The 27,858-nt window shown below is 43.3% G+C and overlaps 1 pseudogene across 1 annotated transcript; it reads left to right on the top strand.

Annotated features, from left to right (window-relative positions):
• The first annotated feature begins 12,281 nt into the window (after window positions 1-12,281).
• LOC308286188 (arginine--tRNA ligase, cytoplasmic-like) lies at window positions 12,282-14,297 on the top strand (annotated as a pseudogene). Its single transcript has one exon. The product of its transcript is annotated as an arginine--tRNA ligase, cytoplasmic-like (transcript).
• Window positions 14,298-27,858: the final 13,561 nt, after the last annotated feature.

Here is a 27,858-nt window from a genome sequence, read left to right on the forward strand (position 1 = left end):
CAGGACATTAACGGATTAGGGGGTCCAGAGTGCCCCCTCCCGGCCCCATTAACGGCCGCTGTCTTATTTTGAAGGCCAGAAGTCTAGACCGGAAGTACTTCCGGTCTGACGTCATCGGATCGTGCGCCGGAACCGATGCGTGTCCACGTGGAGTTGTGTAATGGCCGACCGGGAGCTTTTATAACTGTGTAAAATAAGCGAGCATCTGCCTCCATCCTAGCTTCTAAAGTGTAGTTTTGAGATAATGGACATTAAAGATGAGATCGGCCGTCCACCTCAATGTTATGGGATGACTATTGTGTGCTCGTGGAGCCGTGATGATGACAAATCAGCGCGGATTTCGTCTCCGGAGCGTCGGCCATTGTACTAGGTATTTTTACTCGCCGTTACAGTAATATATTACTTTTCCCGCGACATCGCGTGGATGGCACTATAGATACTCTATTACTTTTCCCGCGACATCGCGGGGTTGGCTTTTAATGAGTTAATAGGACTCCAACAACACCATCTGATTTTTTTCAATTTTTTATTTCAAGTATTTCTTAATGCGGGCCTTAGATATAAATTAGCTTGTCAGAGTGGTTGTGTCGGAGCGCCTCAGTGCTGGTGCAGAGTTCATGTTTAAACTCTTCCAGAGTAGAGAGATACTAGAAACTCTGCTGGAGAGACAAAGCTAACTACTGAATGAAATGAATTGTGAATTTTAACTTTTGGAAGAAAGAAAAAAAATAATACTTATGAGTGTTTTAAACTCAAAGGGACTAGCTAGGCCTATATGGCATTATTTCTGCAAGTTGGGGAGGACTCGTTTTTTTTATTGAAGGGTGTTATAGGAAAAAATGTATAAGCCCTGATATAAAATGCCATGACCCTCCCTCTAAATTGGGGGGGAAATAAATGACCCTCCCCGGCCTTAAGTAAAAAAAATGATTGACCCTCCCCTAACAACATGTCATTTACCACAGTAAAATTATGCCTAAAACCTAAACTTATAGTTATTCCTAACCTTATTCTCAGTAAAAGTAGCGTTTTGACCGCAAAAGGTATAATTGGATCATGTAAAAACACTATCCACGGTAGGATTCGAACCAGTGAGTAAACTGATCATCAGTCTAACGCACAACGCAGCAAGCCACCAGAGCTGAAATCAAAACACAAGCTGTGATATGTATATAAATAACAAACCGCCTCCTCTATCTCTTTGGGAGGTGATGCATGCATGTTAGACAAGGCAGAATTTCTGAAAATGTGCTTGTATAAAGTCCCGAAGGCATTTTGCGAATATTTATTATATACAACTGTTCTAGGGGTATTAAGGGATGCTGAATCCAAATTTGCTGTATATAATGCTCAAAAATGTTCCTAAATGGCAAAAAAATTGAGAAATCCAACATGGCCACCACTGTAAGGCTGAAATCTATTTAAGTGCAAATCTTTTTGACTAAACAAGGTAGAAACTTGAACTAAATGTGTTTTTCTAGGTTAGCCTACATGGGGAATTTGAAATTCTATCCTGATTTTAGATCAGATGTGAATAAATGGCTTGAAACCCATACATGTATAGCAGAAAAGGTTCGTTATTGATGCTTAATTCGTCAAACAGAAACAAAAGCAGGATGAACCATGGTTTTATTCATCAAAAATCTTTTGATTTAGATTTTTCTATCATCCATCCATCCATCCATCCATCCATCCATCCATCTTCAACCGCTTATCCGGAATCGGGTCGCGGGGGTAACAGTCCCAACTGAGACTTCCAGATTTCCTTATCCTGAGCAACTTCCTTCACTCCCTCTGGGAGTATACCGAGGCGTTCCCAGGCCAGTCTGGAGATATAATCCTTCCATCTGGGCGCTCGGGGTGCATCTATCAACAATGCAAATGATATATAGTCATCAATATTTCGAGCAGATGTCATAGGTATCTTGCAGCTGCATGCATCCAATTCCACTTTTCCCGAATAGAATAATGGATTATAATATAATATAATAATATTTTACCATATCAATAAAAGTAAATGTACATGGGAATACTTCTTACTGTAATCCTTACTGTGGCAGCTTATTCACAGTCTTCCTCAGTGTTCCGGCAAGTGTTGAGTTTTTTGCAGTTACAACGTTTATAGCCAGCACAAGTACATCAGGGTAGGGTTCATCAATCTGTCAACATCTAAGAGTCTAGAGTATGCAGTCTAGTAGGCTGATATTCTCTAAAATTACCAAATCCCATTAGTACAATCTATTATACATATATACCTGCAGCTGCAGCGTTGGCTGAGGCACTCCTTTGTACACCCACATGAAGTGAACTCCCTGCAGGCTTTGGGCATAGGTGGCAGAGAGAGTAGCCGTGGCACTAACTGGCCTTCCTTGATTATCCATCCCATTTCCTCCACTGGAGGAAGATCGGGGTGTGGCAGGTGAGCTTGATTCCATATAGCTGCTTGATGGTGTGCACGCATGATATGGAACCTCACAGCATCTGTGGTTGGTGGCAGAGTCTCTTGGGGACGACCTTTGCAGAATAACTTTACTCATGCTTTGTTGCATGAATCAATGTCAGGCACAAAATAGATCTTACAAATGAATCTTTCTGATGATGTCACGATATCTTCTGTGAAAGGGCCCTTCCCAAGGCCAGGAAAATCAGTGTGATGTTGTTCGTCTTCTTTCCGTGGCCGCTGAACTGAGACACACTGTCACATCCAGTAAGGGCATGGCAGGCAAGGAGTGTCCACGAGGAAACTGATACACAACTGATACTTCACTGTATCCATGCACTGATGGAAACAGTCAGCACGTGACACAGACATGCTTCTACTACTGCTTGCTCACTTTGACAAAATCAGATGTACCTATGTCTACATGAAAGCTGGGATATCAATTCAAAGGACCCAAAGTTTTTCCCAGTGCATGAAATTCACAGGATACTGTCTGAGGATCAATTGGACACACTCCTTGCCTTCCATGCCCTTACTGAATGTGACGGTGTGTCTCAGTTCAGCGGCCACGGAAAGAAGACAGCCTGGCAGGTGTTGGAACATCATCACACTGATCTTGCTGGCCTTGGGAAGGGCCCTTTCACAGAAGATATTGTGACATCATCAGAAAGATTCATTTGTAAGATCTATGGTGTGCCTGATTCATGCAACAAAGCACAAGTAAAGTTATTCTGCAAAAGTCGTCCCCAAGAGACTCTGCCACCAACCACAGATGCTGTGAGGTTCCATATCATGCGTGCACACCATCAAGTAGCTATATGGAATCAAGCTCACCTGCCACACCCCGATCTTCCTCCAGTGGAGGAAATGGGATGGATAATCAAGGAAGGCCAGTTAGTGCCACGGCTACTCTCTCTGCCACCTATGCCCAAAGCCTGCAGGGAGTTCACTTCATGTGGGTGTACAAAGGAGTGCCTCAGCCAACGCTGCAGCTGCAGGTATATATGTATAATAGATTGTACTAAAGGGATTTGGTAATTTTAGAGAATATCAGCCTATAGACTGCATACTCTCTAGTCTAGACTCTTAGATGTTGACAGATTGATGAACCCTACCCTGATGTACTTGTGCTGGCTATAAACGTTGTATCCCCTTCTCTCCACTTGCCGGAAAACTGAGGAAGACTGTGAATAAGCTGCCACAGCAAGGATTACAGTAAGTATTCAGGAAAAGTGTAATTGGTTGCATGCAGCTGCAAGATACCTATATGAGATCTGCTCGAAATATTGATGATTGCAAATAGGCTAAATTAATGTAGCCTACCTTCATATTAAAGGGATATTTCACTTTCAAAAAACCTTTGGTAATTGTATCGTCTAATCAGGCTTTTATGAACACCCTGAACAGTTTTTAATTTGCTTGATTCAATATTTAGATATTTGATGTAAATGTTACCCGGCCCTCGGCCTCTCCCCACAGACACCCATTGTAACTTCAAAATTCATTTTAACTCTCCCCACGCTTTGAACGATAACGCTCGCCCCATTTTTTACAGAACCTCGATGCCAATACGGCGCTCGTTCGGTTCGTTCGTCTGATGACTGTAAGCTGATGAGGGGTCGCGCGGCCGTTTACTGTAAACACATTTTCCGCTGTGATGGTGTAAAAAATCCATTATGCGTTAGATCAACGGAGAACAATTCACTTCCTTGTTGATTTCCTCTGGCCCGGAGGCTCTGTAGCCAGTGACTGCTCTGAATGTACGGCAACACATAGCAGGACAATTCACATTCATTCTCGCATGACGCCGCCCTCTGCTGCCTGGCAGACCAAAGTGCACTATTGCACAACCAAAAAAAATAAAAATAAATAAATAAATGTCTGTCTGTCTATCTACTATAACGTCGCAAAGGTAAGCCGCTTTTTGATGGCGCCAGACCCAATAAATAAATAAATAATCTGGCAGTAGGAGAGTTAACCATGATAGATTATTAAAAATACCCATTATTTTTTTTTCTGGTGACTCATATTACCCTCCTAATATGTGAGCAGGTCGTGTTTTTTCAATAACAATTTTCATTTATTTGTAATAATTATTTTTTGAATTATTTTTTTTCCATTTTCCCAAATAATTAATACAAAAAAAGTTATGGAAACAAACACAGCCTGCTCACGTATTAAGAGGGTAGAATGAGTCACCAGAAAAAATAATGGGTGTTTTTAATGAATGGTTAAAATGGAGTTTGAAGTTAAAATGGGTGTGTGTGGGGAGAGAAGCCCTTCCCCTGTTTCCCTGTTGAAAGTGGAATATCCCTTTAAGGACCATATATAATTTGCATATATGACTTGTTGATAGAAAAATCTAAATACAATTTGTTTTGATGAATAAAACCATGGTTCATCCTGCTTTTGTTTCTGTTTGACAAATTATGCATCAATAACGAACCTTTTCTGCTATACATGTATGAGTTTCAATCCATTTATTCACGTCTGATCTAAAATTAGGATAGAATTTCAAATTCCCCATGTAGGCTAACCTAGAAAAACACATTTAGTTCAAGTTTCTACCTTGTTTAGTCAAAAAGATTTGCACTTAAATAGTTTCAACCTTGCAGTGGCGGCCATGTTGGATTTCTCAATTTTGAGCCATTTAGGAAAATTTTTGAGCATTATATACAGCAAATTTGGATTCAGCATCCCTTAATACCCCTAGAACAGTTGTATATAATAAATATTCGCAAAATGCCTTCGGGGTTCAGATTTTCTGAAAATTGAACCTGTCTATGTGACTGGGGTGTGACTTTGACTAGTCAACAAAATAACGTGACTCTCGGAGAGTTCCAGGTTTGCGACTGTGACAGCATCTACTTACAACACCAACATACTATGATACATTTGGAAAGAAAGAAAATAATGTAATAATAATAATAATATGTTGTTTGATAATCAGCTTTGATCTCATGATTAATCGATTATTCAATTAATTGATGCACGCATATCAATAGATATAGGACTCCAGAAGGAGTTTTAGTTAGAACAACGGCCACAATCAGGTTCAAGTTCAACTTATCAATAAATACAGGTGATCACTTAACTCTTATTCTGCCAGATGTTGTATTTATTTATTGGGTTTTGTGCCAGCAAAAGCACCTTACCTTTGCGATGTTATAGACAAAGATGTATTATTATTTTTTTCATCATTATTTCATTATTTCTCCTTAAATGGGTGTACCGTGGCTCTACCAGCAGTAGAGGGCAGCCTCATGCAAGAATTAATGTGAAAATGGCTTCAGTAGGCTACCGTACGTCAAGACAGCTCAATCGCTACAGAGCAATAGAACGACAGCTAGCAGCCAGGAAGTGAATTTGGACATTATTGATGTTTACGTGAGGTGGAGATTTCAAAGCAGGATTACAGGAGATGCTTATACGTTACACACCCGCGCGACCCCTCATCAGTTTACAGACATCAAACCAAGGTACAAAAGAACGAGCCAAAGAACGTACAATTGGCGTCGCACCGCCGGGAAAAATGGGTCGAACGGGAACGTTCGAAGCGTGGAAAGAGTTAAACAGCAAAACACAATAAACATACCTTCACTGAGGAAGTCACAATTATAGCTGAAGCCCATCAGGCCATCGGGAGCTGTAGGGCACCTTCAGTGTGCTCCACCAAGGGGAGACAAACAGCTAACTCGCAGCTATGTACCATAGTCGCATACAGTATGTACCATAGTAAGAAACAGATTGAAGGTAAACAAACCAACGTTTGCATGCTTTATTGACTTTCAAAAAGCCTTCTTGTTGTGCACCACAAGCATGTGTAAAGGTAAATGATGTTTGTACCAATTGGTTTCCCAAACCATCCGGGGTGAAACAGGGCGATGCCCTTTCCCCTACCCTGTTCGCCGTATATATTAATGATTTAGCCAATCAAATTAAACCGCTAAACTGTGGAGTCAAATGTGGAAGTGAACATGTCAGTATCTTATTATATGCGGACGATATTATTCTACTAGCAGAGACAGAATTGGACTTACAAAGAATGCTTACATGTGCAAGTAACTGGTGTAAAAAATGGAGACTTTTGATAAATGAAAAGAAATCTGAGAAGATTCATTTTAAAAACCCAAATATGCGCACAAGTGATTTTCAATTCCAATTTGGGGAATCAAAGTTGAATTATACAAAGTACTATGAATATCTAGGCTTCTATTTGGATGAACATATGAATTTTATAAAAGGAACAACTTTATTGACAGAATCAGCAAGTAGAGCACTAGGGGGTGTCATAGCTAAAACAAATACACTGAGGGATCTTGGTCTCTCTACTTACTCCAAACTATACCAGGCTTGTGTGTGTCCAGTGTTAGATTATGTAGCAGGAGTGTGGGGATTTAAGCAATATCCTAAAAGTGAGGCTGTACATGATAGAGCAATGCGGTACTTCTTGGGAGTACACAAGTTTACACCAACCCTGGCTATCATGGGGGATATGGGGTGGGAACCCAATGAGGTACGCTGGAGTATGCACATGGTACGTCTGTGGAATAGAATACTTGGTCTTCATTCTAATAGAATTGTAAGGAAGATTTTTGAGTGGGACATCTCGACTAAGGGTGCATGGGCTATGGATATGTATGATATTGTTTTGAGAGCTGGGTATGAAGACCATTATTATAATAAAGAAAACATACAGAGTATGGTAATAAAATACATTATTTTTCAAAACGTAAAAGATAAATGGGCACTAGACATATGGCGTAAACCAAAGCTCTGCACATATTGTGAGATAAAACATGTCTATGGTCCAGAAAACGATGTACTGTATAACCTTTCAAAAAAGAAACGATCCGTGTGTGCTCAAATTAGGGCTGGTATACTTGGTCTTCATATCGAGACGGGTAGATATGTAGGCACAGCTGAGGAGGATAGGTTATGTGGTTTGTGTGAGCTTAATGAAATTGAAAATGAAATGCATTGTGTTTTCTATTGCCCATTCTACAATTCTATTAGGCAAAGACTTTTTAAAAAGGTAGATCCAAATTATGAATTTGTGTGGCGTGATGACTCAGAGAAGCTGAGACGACTGTTTCAATATGATATAAAATCTTTTGCTTCATTTCTGGAGTTTACAGTTTAGGTAATTAGCAGACGCATTTAATCCAAAGCGATTTACAATAAGCTGATAAAACATCACAATAATAAACAAGATAATATGTCAGTACATCAACAGCAATATAACAAATGCAAATGAATATCTATCTAGGAAACAATATAATCAGTCAAGGAAATAAAAGTTCTAAAAAAACCTAAAAACAAATGCTAACTAGCTTCATGTATGGTCATTGAGTGTTTCAGTAGTGCTATGGGTTTAGGTGGGGTCTGAACAGGTGAGTCTTCAGTCCACTGCGAAAGCTAGCGAGTAAGTCCGTTGTTCTAAGTGCGACAGGGAGTTTATTCCACAACTTTGGGGCCAGGAGGGCAAACTGTCTCGGACGAGTGGGTTTTTGCCCTGGGGTTTTTAGCGAGGGTTCTGTCAGCATCCCTGTGTTGGCTGATCTAAGTGAACGGGTGGGGGTGTAGGGGTTGATCAGGTTTTGGAGGTATGGAGGAGCCATACCTTTGGCTGCTTTGAAGGTCAGCATCAGTGTTTTGTATTCAGTGCGGGCCGCAACCGGGAGCCAGTGGAGGCTGCGGAGAATGGGAGAGACATGTGAGAACTTAGGCTGGTTGAAGACCAGTCGTGCCGCGGCATTTTGGATCAGTTGGAGAGGTTTAAGTGCACATGCCGGGAGACCGGTAAGGAGAGAGTTACAATAGTCAAGTTTTGATATGACGGATGTCTGGATGAGGAGCTGGCCTGCCTCCTGGGTGAGGAAAGGTCTGATTTTACGGATGTTGTAGAGTGTGAACCTACAGGACCGGGTGACTGATGCAATGTGTGCCTTGAATGATAGCTGGCTGTCCAGGACCACACCAAGGTTTCTAGCAGTAGGAACCAAAGTCACCAATGCATTATCGAAACACAATATCTTGGTTTTGAGACCCTGTACCCTACATGTTGTACAGCGGCTGATCGAATCTATTGCACATTTTATTGCTATTGGTATTTGACATAGGTAGCTAGCTGGGCTCGAACTTTCAATCTTTTGGTTACCAGACCTGTACACTAACCACTAGACCACGGCCACTGGAGAAAGCCACTGGAGAAAGCTTACAATGACAAGGAGGGCCATATACATGTAAAATTGCATTGTTTTATTTGAGAATATTTTGTGCATGATGTATTGTTCTCATGTCTATAGATATGTTAATTTGTAACAAGGGCTTTGATGTCTAATGTGTCATATAATCCCATATGGGATGGGCCAAATTGTGGCATGACACGGAAATACATTTCATTCATTCATTCATTCATTCATTCATTCATTCATTCATTCATTTGCAGCTGCAAGCCATGCTGCCTAAATACAGTGCTCAATCAGGCCACTAACAAGTGGGAGGATGCATATCAATAGATATAGATATGTCCCAGCAGGGCATGTATGCATATCGATAGACCATTGTCTGTACCTGTTATCTCCTGTAATGTAGGTGTAAGCGCTGTCCACGTGACAACATGTCCCTCAAAACATCTGTGCACCCTGCTAATCATTACACCCCAGTAGCTCAACTGGATAGAGCAGTGGTGTCGCAGCCATGGGTATGCTGGTTCGAGTCCTGCCTGGGGTGCACTTTTACATTACATTACACTAACATTACATCCAACCAAAAACATAATTTTGGGGGTCCTTGACATGACAAAGTTTGAGAACCACTGATTAAGGCAACATAAATTAGCTTGTCAGAGTGGTTGTGTCGGAGCGCCTCAGTGCTGGTGCAGAGTTCATGTTTAACCTCTTCCAGAGTAGAGAGATACTAGAAACTCTGCTGGAGAGACAAAGCTAACTACTGAATGAAATGAATTGTGAATTTTAACTTTTGGAAGAAAGGAAAAAAATACTTATGAGTGTTTTAAACTCAAAGGGACTAGCGAGGCCTATATGGCATTATTTCTGCAAGTTGGGGAGGACTCGTTTTTTATTGAAGGGTGTTATAGGAGAAAATGTATAAGCCCTGATATAAAATGCCATGACCCTCCCTCTAAATTGGGGGGAAAATCAATGACCCTCCCTGGCCTTAAAGCTATACTGTGTAAGTTGCTCAACTTGTGGTCAGTAGCTCTATAGCAAACCTCGGTCGCGTCCGCGTCTTTCGGAAGTTTTTCAGTTCTCACACCCCCGCGTCTGCCTCCACCTCGCCGAGATCTATCTTTTGAGGGGTCCCTGGTTCCTGTGCGTTCAGCCATTCCGGAGATACACTCCTTCACCCATGCTTCACCGTGCACCCGAGTATAGAGACACACGGGAGACTACAAATATGGCCGCCCTAGCGACCCCACTCCAAGATGTGATTGGCCGGCAGTGTACAACCCTCGCTGTGATTGGCCGATAGTATGATGACGTCATTTTGCCGCGAAATTCTCCCCCCCTCACGGCTCATAGAAAACATATAAAGAGAAGGCTTTTGAACCTGAAAATAACGGAGTGGGGGTTCTAAAACTTTAGCGATTTAACAGTTAGGACCATTTTAAGATTTGTTTTATAAAAAATGTTACATGGTATAACGTTAAGTAAAAATAATTATTGACCCTAACAATATGTCATTTACCACAGTAAAATTATGCCTAAAACCTAAACTTATAGTTATTCCTAACCTTATTCTAAAGTAGCGTTTTGACCGCAAAAGGTATAATTGGATCATGTAAAAACGCTATTCACGGTAGGATTCGAACCAGTGAGTAAACTGATCATCAGTCTAACGCACAACACAGCAAGCCACCAGAGCTGAAATCAAAACACAAGCTTTGATAACAAACCGCCTCCTCTATCTCTTTGGTAAGTGACGCATGTGACTGGGGTGTGACTTTGACTAGTCAACAAAATAACGTGACTCTCGGAGAGTTCCAGGTTTGCGACTGTGACAGCATCTACATACAACACCAACATACTATGATATATTTGGATTGAAGGTAAACAAACCAACGTTTGCATGCTTTATTGACTTTCAAAAAGCCTTCGATTTTGTTCATAGAGATCTTCTTGCCTTTAGATTGATTAAAACGGGTGTTGATGGAAAGTTTTATCAGGCAATTAGCTCACTTTATAGTGCACCACAAGCATGTGTAAAGGTAAATGATATTTGTACCAATTGGTTTCCCACACCATCTGGGGTGAAACAGGGCGATGCCCTTTCCCCTACCCTCCATCCATCTATCTTCAACCTCTTATCCGGAATCGGGTCGCGGGGGTTCCAACTGAGACTTCCAGATTTTCTTATCCTGAGCAACTTCCTCCACTCCCTCTGGGAGTATACCGAGGCGTTCCCGGGCCAGTTTGGAGATATCATCCTTCCATCTGGTCTTAGGTCTGCCACGGGGTCTCCTCCCAGTGGGACGTGCATCGAGGACCTTCATAGGAAGGCGCTCGGGGAGCATCTGTACTAGATGCCCGAACCACCTAAGCTTTCCAAGTGTAGGAGCAGCGGTTCTGCTCCAAGTCTCTCTCGGGTGACTGAACTTCTCACCCTATCTCCAAGGGAGATACCAGCCACCCGTCTGAGGAAACCCATTTCGTCCGCTTGCACCCGCGACCTTATACTTTCGGTCATGACCCAAACTTCATGACCATAGGTGAGAGTAGGAACGAAGATTGCTCGGTAGACAGAGAGCTTTGCCTTCCGGCTCAACTCTTTTTTCTTCACCACAGTGCGATTTAGCGACTGCAAAACCGCTCCTGCTGCTCCGATTCTCCGGCTGATCTCCTTCTCCGTCTTCCCCTTTCTCTCATTCGTGAACAAGACCCCAAGATACTTAAACTCCTTCACCTGGAGTAAAGCCTCATTCCCTACTTGGACTGCACAATCCATCGGTTTCCTGCTGAGAACCTTTCCTGCTGAGAACCATATGGACATGATATCTCCATATATGGGCATAAATGGACACAGGCAAACAGATGGTCAAAACAGGTCCTATGACAACAGGTATAATGGGGTTTGCATTAAAGGGTGGGGCATTCATTCCCTATTTACATCGTTCCCGAGTAGGCCGGCACGCGACTAGACGCTTGGCCGCCCGAAAGAGCAGAGATCTCCTTATATGGGCACAAAAGGGACACAGACAGATACAGAGATCTCCATATATGGGCATAACATGGACGCAGACAGACAGATATCTCCATATATGGGCATAAATGGAAAAAGGCAAACAGATCCTATGACAACAGGTATAATGGGGTTTGCATTAAAGGGCAGGACATTCATTCCCTATTTACATTGTTCCCGAGTTGGCCAGTAATATAAACCCACCAAAAACCTTGAACACAGATTTGCATGTAAATAACCTTACACTGTGAACTCCAAAGGACCAGGAAAATGATTAGCTACTTACTACAAACCACAAAGATTTAAACGTGAAACTGATTTAATTGTTCCAAGTTTGAAAATGTAAGTCCACAATATATCAAACTCCCTAAATATGAAGAGATCAAGAAGTACTGGTATGTTGTGTTTGCACCGCTCACTTCGCACCTAAGACATCTTCACATCTTCACTTTGCACAGAAATTAGGCAGGTGCATGAAAACATTGATCAAAGCAAACAATAGTATATTATACTATATCTACAAATTACATAATACAGCTACACATTCATATTTATACTATTATATTATATTTTTAATAAAGGCAAAAGTAGAGGTTTTTAGTTTTCACATTTTCCTCATTATTAGTAACTAATAAAAATGGCCAACAAAGTCTCTGAATACACGCTCCGACTCCAGGAGCAGGAGTGACAGATCGAGTCTCTCTCGGCGGAGATCCAGGAGTGTCTTCTGTCCCGGGAGACGATGTCCCCGTCCCCTACTCGTCTGGACGAGCTGCAAGAAGAGAACGCTTGTCTGAAATACAGACTGAACATCCTGAAGAGGAGCCTCCAGGAGGAAGAGTCCAGGAGCGTATCATCTTCCATGGTGAACATCAACCAGCGGCTGAGGGAGATCTTCGGCCAGGCCATCCGGGCAGCGTATCCCAAGCTGGACGTGGACGGACACCCCGGCCTGGTCACTGTGTACGTGCGGCCCAGCCAGAATAACCGGTTCGACTACAGTTGCAACAGTGCCATGGCCCTTGCCAAGATGCTGGAGAAGAATCCCCCTGGTGGCAGCGCCGCCAGTCCCAGAGAGGTCGCCGAGAGGATCCAGCGGGCCGTGCCTGACAACAAGCTCATCCAGCGGATGGAAGTGGCGGGCCGCGGGTACATCAACATCCACCTGAGGAGGACGTTCGTGTCCGGCCTGCTGTCCGGCCTGCTGGTCCACGGGGTCCGCCCGCCTCCGCCAGAGAAGAAGAAGAAGGTAGTGGTGGACTTCTCGTCGCCCAACATCGGCAAGGAGATGCACGTGGGCCACCTGCGCTCCACCATCATTGGCGACAGCGTGTGTCGCCTGTTCGATTTCCTGGGCCACGAGGTGCTCCGGCTGAACCACGTGGGCGACTGGGGCACCCAGTTGGGGATGCTCATCGCTCACCTGCAGGACAGCTTCCCCGACTACCTGAGCGCCAGCCCGGACATTGGGGACCTGCAGGCCTTCTACAAGGAGTCCAAGGAGCGCTTTGATCAGGACGAGGCCTTCAAGAGGCGAGCGTACCAGTGCGTCGTCAACCTGCAGAGCAAGAAGGACGACCTGACCAAGGCCTGGAAGCTCATCTGCGACTTGTCCAGGAAGGAGTTCCAGAGGGTGTACGACTGTCTGGACATCCGGCTCGTGGAGAGAGGAGAGTCTTTCTACCAGGACCTGATGACCGACGTGGTCAAGGAGTTTGAAGACAGAGGGCTGGTGAAGGTCGAGGGCGGCCGCAAGGTCGTGTTTGTCCCTGGCCAGTCCGTCCCTCTGACCGTGGTGAAGTCGGATGGCAGCTACACGTACGACACCTCGGACCTGGCGGCGCTCAAGCACCGGATCTGCGAGGAGAAGGCCGACGTCATCATCTACGTGACGGACAGCAGGCAGGCGGGCCACTTCCAGCTGGAGTTTGCCGCCGCCCGCATGGCCGGCTGGTACGACCCCCGGGCGACCAGGATCGAACACGTGGGCTTCGCTGTGGTGCTGGGCGAGGACAGGAAGACGTTCAAGACCCGCTCCGGGGAGACGGTGCGGCTGATGGATCTGCTGGACGAGGGGCTCAGGAGCTCCATGGACAAGCTGAAGGAGAGTGGGTTGGACGTGGAGCTGAGCGCAGATGAGCTGCAGCAGGTGCAGCGCGCCTTGGCGTTCGGCTGCATCAAGTACGTCAACCTGTCGCACAACCGCCTCTGCAACTACGTGTTCTCCTTCCACAGGATGAAGGACCTGTCGTACCTGCTGTATGCGTTCGAGCGCATAAGGTCCATCGCACGCGTGGCTTGCCTGGACGGGGCAGCGCTGCGGAGGGCGGCGGCGACCGAGGTGGTGCGGCTGGAACACGACAAGGAGTGGAAGCTGGGGAGGTGCGTGGTGCGCTTCCCCGAGGTCCTGCACCGCATGGTGGACCACCTGCAGCCAAACAAGCTGTGCGACTACATGTGCGAGCTGGCGAGCGCCTTCCACGAGTTCTACGGCTGCTGCTACTGTGTGGAGTCGGACCGGCAGACGGGCCAGGTGTGGAAGGTGGACATGTCCCGGATGCTGCTGCGTGAGGCCACGGCCGCCGTCATGGCCCAGGGCTTCCACATCCTGGGAATCAACCCCGTAGACAGGATTTGGCCATCAACCCTGTAAGCATTTGTCTTCTGCCTTCACAGAGAACTGCAACTAGAAAGATGCAATTTTGGAAATTTGCGAGTGTGGTTGCCCTGACTTGAGTCACATTTGGGAATTCTATTATCAGAACACTTGCAATTCTGGGGAATTGCAAGTGTTGTATCTAGTTCTGATATAATATATGCATTATTGAGCTCTGAATTCAGACACAAGGCGCCTTCCAGCAAAACAATTGATGTGGTGAGAAATGAGGAAACTAAAAACAAAACAAAAAAAACTAAACAAAAAATCGTTTTCAGCCAATTAGAAAGGTGCATAAAGGTGCCGTCACAAATTTGATTGAAGCGTTTATTAGCAGTTTGCAATAGAGAAAAGTACAGTTTCATGACAAATCACTGGTACAAGGTCAACTAAAAGGAGGTCCTACAAAGCCTTGCGGCTTATTTACACAGGAACCACTTAAAGTATATCATATAACATTGAAAGACAGATGGATAGAACATAGTACTTTGCCTAGGATAACAGCAATTTCAAAAGCAGAAAAAAACATAACATCAATTAGCCTACAAAGTATAATAAGTAGAAATGTTTTAATTTGCGAAATTGCAAGTGTGGTTGCCATCTTTGATCTTTGATGAGGTGATGTCACGTGACATCACTGGGCGTGGCCTATATGGGGATATGCGTCTTGACCCAAGGACTCCAGGGCTGTGTCCGAAATGCAGAACACGTTCCCTACTCCCTAACCCTAAATGAGGGATCCAGATGTAGTGTACTACAGTAGTGAACAAATCAGCGCATTTCGGACACTACTCCGTCGCCATCTGGTTGCGTCATCGCTGTCGCACAGTTAAAACGCTCTACTTGGAGGCTTTTGGAGCAATAAATAACAGCCGATCTACAAGCTCTCAACGGGGGGCGAAGCGACGCGTTGTGAGCTTGTACATCAACTCCCCAATGCTTGTGATTGTAAATAACATACCAACATGTTGCGGTGTTATTATGAGAAATAGGCCTATATAATTATGTTTTTATATATCACAATTCAATAAAATAATACTATAAAAATATATATATTTTTAAAATTGTATTCATTCATTGGTGAATGAATGAATAATGTTTGTGCCTATTCGTCTCACATGCAGATATACATGTTTGTGATAAAATAGGTTATTCTTGCTAATTTAAATAACATTATTTATCATGATTATTATCATCAGCTGTGTAAGGTTGGGAAGAAAGAGAGAGATCGAAAAACAAAAGTCTCCAGCGTCTATTCTCGTATATTCTCTTCATAAACAACTTAGAGCTTTTTTCATCATTTTGTTCTGTGGTGACAAGGCTGTGGACATTTGTACGAGTTATTTTCTTTAGCCGGTGGTTCTGTTACGAGCGGCTGTTGCTTTTGCTCAGCAACAGATGGCTACGGCTAGCTGCGTTCGTTGTCTCCTGCCCAGAGACGAGCCTGCAGCGTGCATGTGCTGTATGTGCGTGCTCAAAGCGCGAGAGACGGCGAGAGAGCGGCTGCCGCGCAGTGCACTGTGGGATAGCTGAGCTCAAGCCGGCTGAAGTAGTGACCATCGAATGCTCACTACAAATCCAAATGCATTGTGGGATACTTCAGTACACTATATTAGGGTACAAAAATGCTCACTATACATTCGGACACTAGTTCAAAATGGCGGAGCCCCATTTTAGTACACTACATTAGTGAATAGGGTGGATTTCGGACACAGCCCAGGGAACATTTTAATTTTCCGACCGTTTGATGTCATCAATATTAAGCCCATATCTGGGAATGCCCATATGGACATAAGATGTCAGTCTCATGTGGTCTACTGTATGATGTCAGACATCTATGATGTCAGTCATCTCCATATTTGGGAAAATACAACTGGATCATCACTTAGACCCAACCCCACCCAGGGTATGGGCACTGATGACATGGAGGAGAGAACACGTCCCCGGCGCCCCCCAGTGTCCTCTGGCGGGAATCAGCTGTGAGGGGACAGAGCTACCAACCGCACCACCTTGCCCCTTCTCACTGGTGGTGTTCTGTCCATTTTCTACCTCTCCTCTCCTCTCCTCTCCTCTCCTCTCCTCTCCCTCACTAAAGCTGGCAGTTCACTCCAAAAGAAATCAATCTTTTGGGGGTTGCGGGGGAGGATTGTCGAAACCAAACAATTTCTCCGCGGACCAAATAGTTTTGTAGTGGATGTGGCTCTGCTTTGAGTGCTGGATACTGGGCTGTTGCTGGAACACCTCCTGGGTCTACATCAGTGATGACACCAACATGTTTTACTTCAGTAAAAGTAACAATACAGAAACGTAGAAATGCTCTGTCACAAGTAAAAGTCCGGTATTCAGAATTTTCTTGAGTAAACTGTGTGTGAATGGGCAAATGTAATGAATGTGTGCGTGTGAACAGGCAGGGATCTCCATGTATGGGCATAAAAGGGTATGACACATAACGAATAACTGAGTAAGTATGTTTGGGCTCTCACAGCATATCTCCATACAGTACATGGATCTCCATATATGGGTACCAGGCGTCTCCATATATGGGTAACTGGTCCGATATACTGTACATCACTGGCCAGATCTCACCTGAGGCCAGACCTCACCTGAGGCGTCTTACTAGTTAGTATACATTAATTATACTACCTCCAATGAGACTCAGTAGCTTACTCTATATGGGTATGAGGAACAGCATCCCCGGATAAAAGTATTATGCTGCCCTCAATTGGATAGCATAGACAGAGACAGTAACTTTGCCAGCTCTTTTGCCTCCAAGCCGACCCGGAGAGATGCAATCTATGTAGAACTGATTGGTATTCAATGATCCAAACACTGCCCCAGAAACAGTCATCAAGAATTCACCCCTGTTCCATAGAAAGCAAGCAAGAATGTGTGCAAGCAAGTATGCACGCTATGAGCTTGTATATCTGCTACATATTTGACATATTTGACAACTTTATACATTGACAGTGGAAATAGCCAATCTACAAGCTCACAATGTGCTGCATCGTGACACGTTGTGAGCTTGTAGATCTGCCATTACCACTATTTTTGAAAATAATAATAATAAAAATATATGAAAACGTTTTAACATGAAAACGAATGGCGATCATGCCAAAATAACTGAGATTATCGTACAATAAATGCGAGAAGTCTCTGTGAGCGTGTGTGCGTGCGTGCGTGCGTGCGTGTATGTATGTATGTATGTATGTAGTATGTATGTATGTATGTATGTAATCCGCGTATCTCAAGAACCCGTTCGTCCCACTGGCTTCAGATTTGGCACGCGCGTTCCCTGCTGTGGCGCGGAGTGCAGTGCCCGGCCTCGAACCAACCCGACCCGATACGTGGTTTTCCGAAGGGGGTAATATACATTTTATTTGTAGCACACTTTATATTTGTGACACATCTCAAAGTGCTACATTCAAAAGGTCAGAGAAACAAAGCTAAAAACATTGAAACTGACTAAAGAAACCTGTATAAGGTAACCTTAGAACAGTGCACAGTTGCACAACTTGTTAAATACAAATCAGAAAAGCATTAAAAGCACATAGTGATCACCCATTATTACACAACTCAGAAAGAGTTAAAATGTAAGGCGTTCAAAGAGTCTTTCTAGGCCTTGGAGGGGGGGTGGAGGGGGGACACGCACACAGGCGCCGCAACTACAGTACCAACTTCAACCAGGGACACAGTGAATAGAGAGGCAGGGGGCTAACATTTCTAAAGGCGCACTTTGGTGATATGGACGAAAATAGCCGAACTCCAAGCTCACAACGCGTCGCTTGGAGATCAGCTATTTTCAGTGTGTGATGCCGCACTCAACTAAGTATCATCAAGCCTTGGAGGTGTGGCGTACAGCATGGATTTCTATAGAGAGGGCAATTCTCTCAGGGGAGCTTTGGAAAAGAATATTCTCTTGAATGCTGCCTTCAGGTATGGCGTGGAAAGGGGGCATTTTACATGTCTTTCACCATAGTAAAAAAAAACTGCATTCATGGTCTGGAGGGGGCACATTTTACAGACGGATAAAACAGCAGGGGCTCAAGCCCCTTTGATGTCTGTGTGTGCACGTGCCTGCCTTTAACGACAGCCAAAACATACATAGCGTTCTGTACATTCACATCAGCCTTCACTTCCAGAGCCACAAACAGTCACTGAACGTGTTTCATTGGCCCTCTGGGTCCCAATATAACAGTTTGAATCCCATTAGTACACAGAACACTGTGCAAGAACGCTACACAGTACACAATAGACAACCCAAGCACACAGTACACAGTATACAACCCAAGTACACAGTTTACAGTTTAGGCAACAACAATAACAAATGCATAGGAATATCAATCTAGAAAAAACTATAACATAGGTAGACCACGCACCTAATCAGTAAAAAACACCTAAAACTTAAAAATCTAGCTTCATGTATGGTCATTAAGGGAAGGGGGAGTGTTACAGTATAGTGCTATGGGTTTAGATGGCGGCCAAAGGGGCGAGTCTTCAGTCCACGGCGGAAGTGAGTCTGTAGTTCTAAGTGCGAAAGGGAGTTTATTCCACAGTTTGGGGGACAGGAGGGACAATTGTCTAGGACGAGTGGATTTTTGTCCTGGGGTTTTTAGCGAGGGTTCTGTCAGCATCCCTGTGTTGGCTGATCTGAGAGAACGGGTGGGGTTGTAGGGGTTGATCAGGTTTTGGATGTATGGAGGAGCCATACCTTTGGCTGCTTTGAAGGTCAGCAACAGTGTTTTGTATTCAGTGCGGGCCTCAACCAGGAGCTAGTGGAGGGAGCGGAGAAGGGGGGAGACATGTGAGAATGTTGGCTTGTTGAAGACCAGTCATGCCGCAGCATTTTGGATCAGTTGGAGAGGTTTAAGTGCACATGCTAGGAGGCCAGTGAGGAGAGAGTTACAATCGTCAAGTTTTGATAAGACAGATGTCTGGATGAGGAGCTGGGCTGACTAATGTTCCAGCTGCATGCTATGTTCCTGGAACATTCCCAAACATACAAAAACACTTTCTAATTATGTCAACATTATTTTTATATACAAATACGGTATGTTAGGTACAAATGACATTTCCTTGATAACATACTGTATCTGGTCTGCTGGTGCCATCAGTGAGGTGTGGTTGTATAGGGGTGCAATAGAGGTCTATTGGTTCAATTTTTTTTTTTTTTTTTTTGGTACTATTTTGAAAAACATTTTGAAAAGCCCCTTTTCGACTGACATGGGCCAACACCACACTACTCCACAGTGTGTGGTCAGCAGACCAGCTGCTGACTAATAACGGGTTGTCTAATGTTCCCCATCTGGCCATTTTTGCTTTTCAATTTATTTTTAAATGTGTTGAGTATTGGAGTGTAAAATTCCACCACCAAGCCCAAATACTCTGTTTATTAAATATTTTACCCAAACAGAAGACCTACAAGCTCTGCAGATGGGCATTTTCACTACTTCTGGATGGACCCTAACATGTCTGTAACTCTGAGAGTGTACAAATGGAACCAAATTGACCCTTACAAGTCTGTAACTCAGAGTGTACTAATGAAACCAAATGTACCCGTACAGGTCTGTAACTCTCTGAGCGTAAAAAATGGACCCTGCTTTTTGTGGGCTTGTAGATCAGCTATTATTTGAATAGTTGAATACTTGCATATATGACTAACTTAGCAACACTCTTTCTATCTCTCTCTGTTCCAGAGCAACAGCATTAAACAAAACACATCATGGATGGACCTTTTAATCTTAATGGTAAGTGCACAATCACAAAGTTAGCTGTGTTTGGCTACATGTCTGTAACTCTGACAGTGTACACATGAAACCGAATGAACAGTGCACACTGTCAGACAGTGCACACTATCAGTTTTCCCTTGTGGGATAATAAAGCTATCTATCTATCTATCTTAGGTCTCCAGCCGTACCCGCCCAATGCCTTCACCTCCTGTCCTGACGTTTACGTCGACCTCCACCACTATGCCATCGTCAATGCAGCAACCCAAGGTCAGACGCTTATGTAGCACTGACTGTTAATATGGACACTTAATTTGATTTTACCTATGTGTACTATTTCTCTGTATTGATTCCTATTTTTGTTTTGCATTGTTTGCCTTGTATCTCCAGCTGTAACCCTAAGCTGCCCATGCCGCCACCTCCTGGCCCGAAGCCTAATCTCCACCAGTATTTACTTTTGCATGGTAAGCAATCACACCGCACAGTAAGCTGAAAATTAACTATCTACAAGCTCACAATGCTTCACACCGTGAGGCGTTTTGAGATTGTAGATCAGCTTTTTTTGGCTTGGAGATTACTGTAATTTGGGAAAAGAAATGTATTGAAATGCATTTATTCAATTATTGACACTCTCTCTCTGTTCATCATCCTCCTGCAGGAAGATCCGGTCCCCACACCAAGCTGAAGACCTTCCTGCATGAAGTCCTACATCCAGCTCCCTGGTAAGCTCACAGTAAGACAAAAATATACTATCTACAAGCTCACAACACGTCACAGCGTGATGCGTTGTGAGCTTGTAGATAAGCCTTTTTTGGCTCGGAGAGATTTTGTACTCATAATGTGATAACTAAAATACACACTAAATGATCTGTTCTTTATCATTCCAGAGCCGGTGACACAGTTAACTGGCGACAAGACGCAGCACAGCCACGGCCGGCGTCAGATGGAAGGCTGTCACCCTCGTCCTGGCCAGGAAAGCACTGATTGGCATATCCTACTACACCACACCAGCAGCGCCTCTAAGCAGACTCAAGTCTCGCCACCTACCACGCCGGCAACTGAACTGCTGACCATATAAAGCCTCTCGACCTAGGACCCAAGATGTTGGCATGGCTACGCGACACCAAGTTGGACCTCCGACGTTAGACGAAAGCAGCACAGCCCAGAATACCATAGTCGCTCAGTCCCCATGCCAAGCATTCCATGGGACGCTCACCACCCGTACACAAAGTTCATTGACCTTCCCACTGTTCTCTACCTAAAGGATGTTTTGTGTTTAAACCTTTTGAATATTGTTTCTAGAGTTCAAAATATTGTTCATCCCCACCATTACCCTTATATCTGGGTACTGCAGATATGAGTTCATGTTAGTTTCATAAGTGGATCAGTTTAACTTTTCTATTTGAATTAATTTTACATACCCTTCATGAAACAAACTGATGATGGGAATTTGGTTCCAATTCTGTCCAATGCCAGCTCTGATGGTACTGTAATTCATTTTTAGGGTTGACAGCATGCACACAATCTGTCTATAGAAAGACTAAATACTTTTAATGTTTACAATGTCCTCCAATATACATGTGGTTATAATGTTATTATATGTTGTACCTCTTCAGTGCCACAGTACAGTTTAAACTATTATAGAAAAGTTACATGTGTATTGAGCTTGGATATTGGCTATGTTTACACCTTTCTGTTTTTAGCATACAGGATAAATGATTAACCTTTCCCAAAATAATAGATAGCAGAGCCTTTAGGATATCAAAATTCACTGTTAACCCACCCATACTTTGTTTAAATTATTTTCAGGCAGGTTTACCAGCTGTCAATGATATAAAGATGGCAACCTTTGTGTAATACATTGATTGCTTGGACGTTTTTATTGGAGGTTTTGCAAGGGCTTATTTTCATTGATATCATTCTCTAACTCAGTGGTTACCAACATTGTTTTCTCACTCAACACTGCAGAGGGTATCTGCACATTTCTAAAGGGACAATTGAAGGACTTTTTAATTTAAAAGCCAAATTAAACATGGGCCAATTTGTCAAATATTAGAGGCAGAAATTGTGAAAATAGCCGATCTACATGCTTGTGAGCATGCAGATTGTGAGCATGTAGATCTGCTATTTTCACAATAGAACTGTGTTCTACAAAATGTAATGTCTCAACTCTTAGTGCTTGTCAGGGTAGGGGGTCCCCAGTTAAAATGATTATTTTGGGGGTCACGGCCAGAAAAGGTTGAGGACCACTGCTCTTAACTCATAAAATTGAATGACAGACACTATGCACAGTAATTGTAAAGCACTTGTAAATAAAAAGAACGAATTAAGAGATTCACATCTGTACAACTGATACATCATCCTGCCTGGTACATAATTGTGATTGCTTGTTGCTTGTGTACATTTTAATAAAAAAATAAGAAAACGAAGTTAACCCATACAGGGCCAGATTTCCAAAATATGAATATGAATGTGCGCTTATAACGCCAGGAAATAGCTATTTTGTATCCCCCCAGACCACCTTAACCAGACCACCTTAACGAATGCACGTTCAGCATACCATACCACCAGATGACCACTAGAGACCACCATACACCATACACTGACATGGTCCCATGTTAAGCCTGTTTAAATCCACATAACAGGATGAGACGCTGACTTGGTCCTCATTGACTTAACATGGACGGGCCGCCGGTCACCATTTCAGCTCAATACTGTTCAATTCGTGCTTGATCGTCTCAAACCACCATTGGTATGGGCATCGGGACGTATATAGATGCCACACAGAAAGTTTCAGAATCAAAATCCGACCTAGTGAAGCTACGTGAGGGTCGGATGGTTGCATTGAGGCTAACGGCTAAAAGAGGCCTGTTGTCAACAGGAAGCCCTGGTTTAAAGGTGACGTCATAATCGTATCCTTTTTTTTCACGGTTTACGTGTGGACATTAGCTGAGGTAAGCTAACCATTTCGCTCCGTCTATAAACACATATTAAAAGCTTAAACAATGCTTTTATATAAAAGTCGCTCCGAGTCGCTCGGCACCAAACGCCATAGTGAACTAGTCGCTCGTAAAGTCGCCCGGCGCTAACTGAGTTAATGTCTGTGCCTCAACTGATTGTATAAATATGGGTGGAAGGGAGGGGAGGAGGGTACACAATATGGGGGGGGGGGGGGGGGGGGTGCCATAATGATGTTCTATACGACGGTGTCACGCTATTCGCTCGCTATCGCCGCACGCCGGGCTCCGCCGGAGTGACGTCGTTTGGAGGCTTGGCGTAAAGCTTGGCGTGCGCTGATCAAGGACGTGACGTTATCGCAGCGTAACACGCCTGGCGAACGACACGCTAATGGCGATCGCGAGGCGGCGTGACGACGTTCTCACGTCAGAAATATCGGGAAAATTGTTAGCTGGGTATGTGGCATAGGCTACATAAAAGATATAGCCTATAGGCCTATCTTCAACTATTTTTGGACCTCGCTGAAAATATTTTTTTCCAGGGTGGGATATCTGCAAATTCATGCACACGCACACAAGCGCACGCACACACACGCTCACGGACACACACACCAACGATTGTCTAAAAATATTCATATTTCATCCTGGAGTTTGGAGAAATCAAACTAAATCAAACTAGAAACACAGGCTTACCTTATGGACGCTGTAGGAGCACTAGTGGAGAAAAATGTGAAGGAAATTCTGTGAACTCAGATTACAGGAGCACAAACAACCCGACACCGAATAATGTGAAACAGGATGACCATGCAAGTCCTTCTGGGATCTGCTAGTTCCTTCCTGAGGAAGTGGCGGTCAGGAGGAGCTGGGAAACAGCAGGCTATACTGATCTGAAGGGTTGTGCTGTTCCACTCGTCTATACAGTATGTCCCACTGAAGTAACATAATAGATCTGAAGGGTTGTGCTGTTCCACTCGTCTATACAGTATGTCCCACTGAAGTAACATAATAGATCTGAAGGCTTGAGTGAAGGCAACAGATGGTTCCAACAACCACACAGTTGTAGGCATTGAGCCAAGAATGAACAAACCTTCCCTATGAGTATGATTCTGAACTAGAGCAGCATATGTCCTGTTTTAATGAGTATGACTCTGAACTAGAGCAGTCCTGTTTTAATGAGTATGACTCTGAACTAGAGCAGCATGTGTCCTGTTTTAATGACTCTGAACTAGAGCAGCATGTGTCCTGTTTTAATGACTCTGAACTAGAGCAGCATGTGTCCTGTTTTAATGAGTATGACTCTGAACTAGAGCAGCATGTGTCCTGTTTTAATGACTCTGAACTAGAGCAGCATGTGTCCTGTTTTAATGAGTATGACTCTGAACTAGAGCAGCATGGGTCCTGTTTTAATGAGTATGACTCTGAACTAGAGCAGTCCTGTTTTAATGAGTATGACTCTGAACTAGAGCAGCATGTGTCCTGTTTTAATGACTCTGAACTAGAGCAGCATGTGTCCTGTTTTAATGAGTATGACTCTGAACTGTAATATGTGTTGTTTTGTTTTTGTTTTTTTCTTGGTTCAGGAAAAATAGTATTTGTATGTATGTTATTAGGCGCCCTCTCCTAATGTAGGGTTACTGTTTGTTGGTATGTATTGTTTTGTCTTCATGTGGGGACTACGGATGAAATTTAGCATTCTTGCTAATTCCGGCTTATTTACATTGCATTCATGTAGTGTTCATTAATATGCATTGTCCCGTCTAAATAAACAAATAAAGTAAAGTAAAGTAACTAGAGCAGCATGTGTCCTGTTTTAATGACTCTGAACTAGAGCAGCATGGGTCCTGTGTTAATGACTCTGAACTAGAGCAGCATGTGTCCTGTTTTAATGACTCTGAACTAGAGCAGCATGGGTCCTGTGTTAATGACTCTGAACTAGAGCAGCATGTGTCCTGTTTTAATGACTCTGAACTAGAGCAGCATGTGTCCTGTTTTAATGAGTATGACTCTGAACTAGAGCAGCATGTGTCCTGTTTTAATGATTATGACTCTGAACTAGAGCAGCATGTGTCCTGTTTTAATGAGTATGACTCTGAACTAGAGCAGCATGTGTCCTGTTTTAATGAGTATGACTCTGAACTAGAGCAGCATGGGTCCTGTTTTAATGAGTATGACTCTGAACTAGAGCAGTCCTGTTTTAATGAGTATGACTCTGAACTAGAGCAGCATGTGTCCTGTTTTAATGAGTATGACTCTGAACTAGAGCAGCATGTGTCCTGTTTTAATGAGTATGACTCTGAACTAGAGCAGCATGTGTCCTGTTTTAATGAGTATGACTCTGAACTAGAGCAGCATGGGTCCTGTTTTAATGAGTATGACTCTGAACTAGAGCAGTCCTGTTTTAATGAGTATGACTCTGAACTAGAGCAGCATGGGTCCTGTTTTAATGAGTATGACTCTGAACTAGAGCAGTCCTGTTTTAATGAGTATGACTCTGAACTAGAGCAGCATGGGTCCTGTTTTAATGAGTATGACTCTGAACTAGAGCAGTCCTGTTTTAATGATTATGACTCTGAACTAGAGCAGCATGTGTCCTGTTTTAATGAGTATGACTCTGAACTAGAGCAGCATGTGTCCTGTTTTAATGATTATGACTCTGAACTAGAGCAGCATGTGTCCTGTTTTAATGAGTATGACTCTGAACTAGAGCAGCATGTGTCCTGTTTTAATGATTATGACTCTGAACTAGAGCAGCATGTGTCCTGTTTTAATGATTATGACTCTGAACTAGAGCAGCATGTGTCCTGTTTTAATGATTATGACTCTGAACTAGAGCAGCATGTGTCCTGTTTTAATGAGTATGACTCTGAACTAGAGCAGTCCTGTTTTAATGAGTATGACTCTGAACTAGAGCAGCATGGGTCCTGTTTTAATGAGTATGACTCTGAACTAGAGCAGTCCTGTTTTAATGAGTATGACTCTGAACTAGAGCAGCATGGGTCCTGTTTTAATGAGTATGACTCTGAACTAGAGCAGCATGGGTCCTGTTTTAATGAGTATGACTCTGAACTAGAGCAGCATGGGTCCTGTTTTAATGAGTATGACTCTGAACTAGAGCAGCATGGGTCCTGTTTTAATGAGTATGACTCTGAACTAGAGCAGTCCTGTTTTAATGAGTATGACTCTGAACTAGAGCAGCATGGGTCCTGTTTTAATGAGTATGACTCTGAACTAGAGCAGCATGGGTCCTGTTTTAATGAGTATGACTCTGAACTAGAGCAGTCCTGTTTTAATGAGTATGACTCTGAACTAGAGCAGCATGGGTCCTGTTTTAATGAGTATGACTCTGAACTAGAGCAGCATGGGTCCTGTTTTAATGAGTATGACTCTGAACTAGAGCAGCATGGGTCCTGTTTTAATGATTATGACTCTGAACTAGAGCAGCATGTGTCCTGTTTTAATGAGTATGACTCTGAACTAGAGCAGTCCTGTTTTAATGAGTATGACTCTGAACTAGAGCAGCATGTGTCCTGTTTTAATGAGTATGACTCTGAACTAGAGCAGCATGTGTCCTGTTTTAATGAGTATGACTCTGAACTAGAGTAGCATGTCCTGTTTTAATGATTATGACTCTGAACTAGAGCAGCATGGGTCCTGTTTTAATGAGTATGACTCTGAACTAGAGCAGTCCTGTTTTAATGAGTATGACTCTGAACTAGAGCAGTCCTGTTTTAATGATTATGACTCTGAACTAGAGCAGCATGGGTCCTGTTTTAATGAGTATGACTCTGAACTAGAGCAGTCCTGTTTTAATGATTATGACTCTGAACTAGAGCAGCATGTGTCCTGTTTTAATGATTATGACTCTGAACTAGAGCAGCATGTGTCCTGTTTTAATGAGTATGACTCTGAACTAGAGCAGCATGTGTCCTGTTTTAATGATTATGACTCTGAACTAGAGCAGCATGTGTCCTGTTTTTAATGATTATGACTCTGAACTAGAGCAGCATGGGTCCTGTTTTAATGAGTATGACTCTGAACTAGAGCAGTCCTGTTTTAATGAGTATGACTCTGAACTAGAGCAGCATGGGTCCTGTTTTAATGAGTATGACTCTGAACTAGAGCAGCATGGGTCCTGTTTTAATGAGTATGACTCTGAACTAGAGCAGCATGGGTCCTGTTTTAATGATTATGACTCTGAACTAGAGCAGCATGTGTCCTGTTTTAATGAGTATGACTCTGAACTAGAGCAGTCCTGTTTTAATGAGTATGACTCTGAACTAGAGCAGCATGTGTCCTGTTTTAATGATTATGACTCTGAACTAGAGCAGCATGTGTCCTGTTTTAATGAGTATGACTCTGAACTAGAGCAGTCCTGTTTTAATGATTATGACTCTGAACTAGAGCAGCATGTGTCCTGTTTTAATGATTATGACTCTGAACTAGAGCAGCATGTGTCCTGTTTTAATGAGTATGACTCTGAACTAGAGCAGCATGTGTCCTGTTTTAATGAGTATGACTCTGAACTAGAGCAGCATGTGTCCTGTTTTAATGATTATGACTCTGAACTAGAGCAGCATGTGTCCTGTTTTAATGAGTATGACTCTGAACTAGAGCAGCATGTGTCCTGTTTTAATGAGTATGACTCTGAACTAGAGTAGCATGTCCTGTTTTAATGATTATGACTCTGAACTAGAGCAGCATGTGTCCTGTTTTAATGATTATGACTCTGAACTAGAGCAGCATGTGTCCTGTTTTAATGAGTATGACTCTGAACTAGAGCAGCATGTGTCCTGTTTTAATGATTATGACTCTGAACTAGAGCAGCATGTGTCCTGTTTTAATGATTATGACTCTGAACTAGAGCAGCATGGGTCCTGT

Source organism: Nannobrachium achirus (genome assembly GCF_963921795.1).
Source record: "Nannobrachium achirus genome assembly, chromosome: 5".
Lineage (NCBI taxonomy): Eukaryota > Metazoa > Chordata > Actinopteri > Myctophiformes > Myctophidae > Nannobrachium > Nannobrachium achirus.